The sequence below is a fragment of the Chinchilla lanigera genome, unplaced genomic scaffold (assembly GCF_000276665.1).
Source record: "Chinchilla lanigera isolate Chin_1 unplaced genomic scaffold, ChiLan1.0 scaffold00001, whole genome shotgun sequence".
Lineage (NCBI taxonomy): Eukaryota > Metazoa > Chordata > Mammalia > Rodentia > Chinchillidae > Chinchilla > Chinchilla lanigera.
In genome coordinates this window covers 38,967,136-38,975,557 of record NW_004955402.1, presented here as the reverse complement: position 1 = coordinate 38,975,557, position 8,422 = coordinate 38,967,136, and positions in this window count along the sequence as shown.

Below are 8,422 nucleotides of genomic sequence, written 5' to 3'. Positions count from 1 at the left end.
TTTTTTTTTTTTTTGGTTTTTCTCCGGTACCGGGAACCGAACTCACGACCTTGCACTTGCCAGGCAGGCGCTTTGCCACTGAGCTAAATCCCCAGCTCCCAAATCACCTGATTTTAAAATGGGCAAATGAGCTAAATAGACATTTCTCAAAGATATACTAAGGGTCAACAAGTATATGAAAAATTGATCAAGATTACTAATCATCAGAGAAATCCAAATCAAAACCACAGTGAGCTATCATCTCAGTCCCATTATAATGGTAATTATCAATGAAATAAAAATAATGAATGCTGGTAAAAATGCAGAAAAAGAGGAAATCATGTAAGTTGGTGGGAATGTAAACTAGTGCAGCTATTATGGAAAACAGCATAGAGAATCCTCAGAAAACTAAAAATAGAATTCTTTATGATTCAGCAGTCCCACTACTGATTACCTATCCAAAGAAAAACATTATATTGAAGAAACATTCGCACTCCTATGTTTACTGAACCACTAGTCCTAATAGCCAAGATGTGAAACTAATCAAGGTGTCCATCTATGGTTAAATGAGTAAAATATGATATATATAAACAATGGAACATTATTTTACTATTTAAAGAAAAAGATTGAAATTCTGTATTTTGCAGCAACACGGACAGAGCTAGAGGAGACTGTGTTGAGTGAAATAAACCAGGCATAGAAACACAAACATCACATGTTCTCATATATATTTGGAAACTAAAAAGTTTATCTCATGAAGTAGAGAATAGTGATTATCAAATGGGTATGTAGCAACAGAGCTAGATTAACGGTAGTTAATAGGGACAAGGGTGTAGATGGATAGAAGGGATATCTTCTAATGTTCCATAGCACCACAAGATAACTACAGTTGACAGCAATTAACTGAATATTTCAAACAGCTAGCAGAGAGGATTCTTGAATGCTCCCATCAAAGAAGTAATAAAGGGGCTGGGGATTTAGCTCAGCGGCAAAGCGCCTGCCTGGCAAGCACAAGGTCTTGAGTTGGGTTCCCGATACCGGAGAAAAACCAAAAAAAAAAAAAAAAAAAAAAAACAAAGAAGTAATAAAAATCTGAGGTGACAAGCCAACTACCTTGATTCAATCATTACATATTGTATACATATCAGGAAATATCACACTGTACCCCATAAATGTGTGCATGTGTCAATTGAAAATTTAAAATATATATATTTAAAGAAAAGTGACATGATCAAAATGCTAGAATTTATGAATATTATTACTATTATTACTACTATTGTGTATGTGATAACATAAGGAGGTGGGAGAGAAATACTCAGGGAATTATTTTGATAACTCTAAAATTCTGTCAAAATAAGAAGTAAAAAGGAAGAAAGGGAGATAAGGGAGAAAGGGGGGAAGTAGCGGAAAATGTATTTTCTGTTTTTCCTAGGCACAAAAGTAGTGCATATTTCCTAACATTACTTACAGGTAGGTGTTGCCATGAGATTGCATTGCTGTTGACAGAATGAATAGAAATTCTGTATACCATTTCCAGTCTAAGTCTTTTGGCCAGGGATGTGGCTCAGTGGTAGAGCTCTTGCCTTGCATGCACAAGACCCTGGGTTTGAGCCCTAGTACCACACACACACACACACACACACACACACAAATCCAATCTAAGGCTTTTTAAAGAGGGTAAACCTTTACTATGTCTCATTACATTTTTAACAGCTGGATACAGCAATGCCCTGGGGATTGGGTTGGAGAGAGAATAACAGAGCTACTAAATGGAAAGAGCCTGGATCTCTAATTCACTTGCAAAGGAAATCTATCTGCCAATAATAGCATCCACCCTCAAATTCTTATGTATACAAGCAATAAAATTCTGTTGTACTGCACCATAATACATTTGGGCAACCTATTATTTATCATAAACTGAAACTAAAACATATTTATGACTTTTGTAGGCTCTATTTTTCACAGGGATATGCTGCAAACTCAATTCTTTGAAATAGTTAGCTCCATCAGAGGTATACTAAAAGCTAGAGCATACTAATAAAAAATATTGGTATACACAAGAGCTACTGACTGCAATATCTGCCAAAGGGATTGACTGAATGTATAACAAGATATAACTCTTCATTATATGACCTTCTTTTTTTTTTTTTTTTTGAGATATATCCAAACAAAAAAGAAACTGGAGTCAGGCAGATCTTTCTATATGTTATGCTGGTAAAGAAGAAAAAGCGATGCTATTAAATTCCATAAAATTTCCCCATCTCAAGGTACACTTTTAGCTCTTACATGCTTTATATATTCTTTGTTCTAATAGTCTGGTTTTTAATCTGTATATATGATAATTTACCAAATAAGGTTTTATAAGATAAATAAATGAATCTGATGCTAGAAAAACAAAAGGGGACTGAAGGAAAGGAGGAAAAAGAATTGAAAATGTTATGTGCATGTGCCAATCCCCTCCCTACGGTGAACATAACCATTATGTACTGCAAACACGAAAATATAAAAATCAAAAAAAATTCTCCATTTCTGTTACACACAGTGCCTGGCTTAATTTGATCATAATTAGGAAATACAAACATTTTTATTTACCAGTGGTAAGTCTTATACTCCAAATACCTAATAGTCTACACAGCACTGGCACTGAGCAATAGGACAGAATTTGTTTGGTATGGCCATACCACCCACTATGTACAAGATGAAAATGAATCCTACTAATGGTCCACCTGTTTTTAATAAAGTGGTTAGGAGGGCAACTGCATAGACTGTTGGGTAACCATTCAGTTGTAAAAGACTGATAAGACATTGTTGGGCAATTCTGATTAATTTCCTTGAAATGTCTACCAGTAACAAGATTCATCAATGTTCTTATTATGCAAATGTTTCTTATCTATTGCCCAACTTTGAGATGACCGTTGAATTTCAGAGATATATGAAAATGTGCCATATACCAGACACTGTTGAGAGCTATCAAGTCATAATAGATACAGAATTTCACTTCAGAGGTTTTACAACATAATGATTCATTCCAGCTAACAAATGTCAAAGAAAATTAAACATGGAAAAAATGTATTTATGGTACCCTGACAACAAGATGGGGAAATTACCTTACTGGTTCCAGAAATGATCTATTCCAAACACTGAAATTCCCAATCTTTGTGGGGAAAGGGTCAATACACATTCTTATTGCTCCCACACCCATTACTTATTCTAGCAATACCCTTATTAGAAACAACCCTAATACGATAGGCATTAAGATGGAAACAAACTTCTTATGTAAGTACCAGAGAATGCTGAGGAGCCCTGGCCTTGTGAAATTAAGAAAGCAAAACTACTCCTTCAGCTCTGCTCTACACAGCAATATGCTCTTGCACTAGTTCCTTACCCTTGCCAAAGTCAGTTTCCTCATCGATATAAAGTTAAGGATAGAAAAAATGATCCAACTGTGGCTTGAGTATGGATTCTCCCCAAAAGGTTCACATGCTGGAATCTCTTTCCCTGGCATACTGGTACTGAGGTGATGGAACCCTTAAGAGGAAGGGCCGAGAGGAAAGTAATTACGTGGGGGGGTTCTACACTGACAAATGGTTTAATGCTGCATTGAGGGAGTAGGCAAAGGCTCCTTAGTAACTGACTAGCATTTTGGGGTATATTTGCAGTACATTATGATTACATTTGTTGTGGGGAATTGGCACATCTCTTAATTCTTTTTTATCCTCTTCCCTCGCTTCCCTCGCCATGTCTTGGACCCCCTTCATATGTATTTGTAGTACATGATGATCATATTCCCCTCAGAGACTTGATGCCACAATTTCAACTTTAAAAATTTTATTTCCCTTCTCTCCCTCTCCAATCCCTGCATCTCTTGATTCCCTTCTCACATACAAGATCCAGCTCATTGTTCTCTATTGTTTTTTATTTTGTACTTTATGTTTTGGATTTCTCATAAGAGAAACTATGCAGTGTTTAATATTGTGTGTATGATTTGCTTTACATAACATGGTCACAAGGTTCATCCATTTTCCTACAAATGACAAGTTTATCCTTTATAGCAGAGTAGTACTCTGCTGTATATAAATACATTTTCTTTATACATTCATCTGTTGATGGTCATACAAGTCACTTCCAAGGTTTAGCTATTAAAAATTATGCTGCTATAAACATGGAAACACATGTATCACTGTAATATAATGTCCTTAACTCTTTGGGGAGGTTACCTAGAAGAGGAACAGCTGAGTTGAATGGAATTTCTAGTTTAATTTTTTAAGAAAACCCTATACTGTACCAATTTTCATAGTGATCGTACCACTTTACACTCCCACCAATAATGTAGAAGGGGTCCTTTTTCCCCTCAACCTCACCAGCATTTGTTATTGGGTGATTTATTGAAGATACTCCTTCTTTCTGGAAATAGAATCTCACTGTTGTTTTAATGGGCATTTCTCAAATGGCCAGGGAAATTAAAATTTTTTTCATGTATTTATTGGCCACTGGGACTTCTTCATCTGAGAAGTGTCTATTTATTTCAGACACTTATTTTAATAGGGTCTTTAAATTTAGGTCTAATTTTTTGAGTTCTTTATATATTCAAAATATTGGTATTTAGTCTGAGGAGTAACTGGAAAATTTTTTCCTATTCTGTAGGTTGTCTATTCACCCCATTTGTTCTTACCTTTGCTTTTTAACTTGATATCAGCCCGTTGTTGATTCTTGGTATTATTTCTTGAGCAAATGGGGTTCTATTCAGAAAAAGCCCTTGCCAGAGCTGGGGATTTAGCTCAGCGGCACAGCGCCTGCCTGGCAAGCACGAGGTCATGAGTTTGATTCCCAGTACCGGAAAAGAAGCAAAAAAGAAAACAAAAAAGTCCTTGCCTAGGCTTACGTCTTCAAGAGTTTTACCTATTTTGTCCTCTAGCTGATTGTGTTTCTGTTTTAATATTTATAACTTTGATGCATTTTAATTTTAGTTTGGTGCATGGGCCTATACTCAATCTTTAACATCTGGATTGCCAATTTTCCTAGAACCATTTGTTTTTGCTTTTTTAAAAATTTTTTGGTACTGGGAATTGAACTCAGGACCTGGTGCTTGCCAGGCAGGCCATTGTGCCACTGAGCCACATCCTCAGCCCTCCTAGAACCATTTGTTAAAGAAGCTATCTTTCCTTCCATGAAAGTATGCCATCCCCTTGTCAAAAATAAGGTAGCTGAGTGCGCCTGGAGTTGTTTCTGCAACTTGTATTCTGTTCCACTGATCCACAAGCCTTATTTTTCCATGCCGTTTTCATCACTGTAGTTTTGTAGTACAGTGGTACCTCAGTTGACAAATGCTTTTGTTTGTGAACAATTTTGTTTGTGAATGCTGCATCAGGTGACAAACACGACTGTGGCCATCTTTCCTGCAGGAACACAAATGTGACCAGCTTTTCCAGAATCATGGAATGAATTGTTTGTGAATCAAGATAGCACTGTAAAATTTCAAATCTGAGATTTGAAATTTTGCCCTTGTTGCCCAGAATTGCTTTTGCTATTCTAGATGTCTTCAGGTTCTGTATGAATTTTAGGATTATTTTCTCTAGTTCTGTGAAGAATACTTTGGCATTTTCATTGAAATTGCATTAAATTTGTGTGAATTTTTGAAAGTATGGTCATTTTTACTATCCAGGTTCTGCCTATGCAGGAATAGAGGTGTTATGGTTTGACTGGATGTGCCCCCAAAACCTCATGCAGTCAGGGGGCAGGCTTCTACAGTTTATGATTGATCCATGGTCTAATGCTGGGATTATGGTTGTGAGTGCTACACTCGCCCTCAGGCAGGTAGTTTGCATAAAGTGTAAGGGAGGGAAAGCGGCCACTTGCTGCCACAACTCCCCTTTTCTGCTCTTGTTGCTTTTGCTATTTTCCACTGTTGCCTTCTGTCATGTGCCACTCTGCCTTGGAGCCAGCTGAGTATGGACTGAAACCTCCACAAACTGTGAGCTAAATAAGCCTTTCCTTCCTTAATTTTGGGCTTCACGTATTTTGTCTCAGCAATGACAGAAAACCAACCACGACAATGGGATATCTATTTTCTAATATCCTCTTCAATCTCCTTTTTCAAGTACTAGTTTTTGTTATAGACATCTCTCACTTCTTTGGTTAACTCCTAAGTAATTTTTCTTGATGCTATTGTGAAAAGTATTGTTTACCTAATTTTTTTCAGTGAGTTACTTATGTACAGAAACACTACTGATTTTGGTGTGTTGACTGTAACCTGCTATGCTACTGAATTTGATTATCCTAGTCTTTTGGTAGAGTTTTTGGCATCTTCTATGGAAAGAATCATGATCTACAAATACCTTCATCCTTTCCTACATGTACCCCTTTTATTTCTCTATCTTGCCACTTTGTGCTGGCTGTTTCAGGAACTGTTGAATAGGAGTGGTGATAGTGAACAATTCTGTCTTGTTTTAGAGAAAGCTTCAGGCTCCTCTCCATTTAACATGATGTTAATCATAGGTTTATCATGACGTTTATAAGATTGAGATAAAGTCCTTCAATACCTATTTTCTTCAGGGTTTTTCTGGGCCTAGTGCAATGATCATGTGATTTTTGTCCTTGCTTATGTTTACGTGGTGTATTATATTTATTGATTTGCACATGTTGAACTAGCCTTACATCCCTGCAATGAATCATTTTTGACCATGATATACAATCTTTTTGATTTGTTGCATCATTTGATAGTATCTTTTTGAGGCTATCTGCATCTACCTTCATAAAAGAGATTAGCTTGTAGTTCTCTTTGGGTCCTTTTCTGGTTTTGGAATCACGATAATGCTTGCCTCCAGAAATGAATTTGGGATTACTGCTTCCCTTTCCATTTTATTAGTCTAAGGAATACTGACACTAGAACTTCTCTACAGTTCTTGTAGAATTACCAGAGAATCCATCAGGACCTAGGATTTTCTTGATAATTTTATTATTTCAACCTCATTGGCTTATTTTGAATTATTCAAATTTTTACATCTTCTTGGTTCCCCTTTGGTAGTTTATATTATCTACTGATTTATTCTAAATTCAAATTTTATTACAATAAAAGTTCTCAAAGTGGTTACCAATGAACTTCTGTATTTCAGCACAACCCACTGTGGTTTTGCCTCTTATTTTTAATAGTATGGATTTGGTTTTGTTTTTTGTCAATTTTCTTTCAAACAACCAACTCTGATTCATTGATATGTTGTATTGTTTTTTAGTATGCACTTCATGAACTTCTCTGACCTTTATAACCCTCTAATACTAGCTTTAAATTTGGATTGTTCTTTTAGGACCTTGACATGTATCAATAGGTTATTTATTTGCTATTTTTCTGATGTGGGCATTCACCACTACTAACTTCCCTTTTGGGACTATTTTCACTCTGCCCAATAGGTTCCAGCACATTGTACTGGCATTATTATTTGATTCCAGGAATTGATTTCTTCCCTGGGTTCTATAACCTATTTCATTATTCAACAGTGTGATTAATTTCCATGTTTTTGCAGTTTCTGTGGTTTCTTTTAGTATTAATCCCTAGTTTCATTACATTATGATCTGATAATATGTATGGGATTTCAACTCTTTTACATTTATTTAAGCACACTTCATGGCCTACTGTGTGGTCTATTCTGGAGAAACTTCTATACTACCGAGAAGAACATTTATTCTGTTGTTACATGGAATAGTATGTAGATATCTATTAAGCCCATTTATTGGAAGGGTTAGTTTCTGATATTTCTTTCCTCTTGTTGATCTATTTATAACAGTGGGGCATTACAACTACATTGGTGTTTATCTCCTTGTATTGAATAGTGTTTGCTACAGGGAGCTGCGGGTGGGGAGCGCCAGTCTTCTGGCTGGCTAGCTTCCTGCCTGCTGGCTCCCAGAGGGTGGGGCCCCAGCACACGGGGAGCCTCGGGTGGGGAGCGCCAGTTTTTTTGGGTCTTTGGACCGGCGACTCACTCCCGGCCTCATGGTTCCCTGGAAGGAGGGCTTCCGGCGCACAGGGAGCCACGGGTGGGGAGCACCAGTCTTCTGGCTGGCTAGCTTCCTGCCTGGTGGCTCCCAGAGGGTGGGGCCCCAGCGCACGGGGAGCCTCGGGCGGAGAGCGCCAGTTTTTTTGGGTCTTTGGACCGGCGACTCACTCCCGGCCTCGTGGTTCCCTGGAAGGAGGGCTTCCGGCGCACAGGGAGCCACGGGTGGGGAGCGCCAGTCTTCCGGCTGGCTAGCTTCCTGCCTGGTGGCTCCCAGAGGGTGGGCCCCAGTGCATGGGGAGCCTCGGGTGGGGAGCGCCGGTTTTTTTGGGCCTTCGGACCGGCGACTCACTCCCGGCCTCGTGGTTCCCTGGAAGGAGGGCTTCCGGCGCACAGGGAGCTGTGGGTGGGGAGCGCCAGCCTTCTGGCTGGCTAGCTTCCTGCCTGCTGGCTCCCGG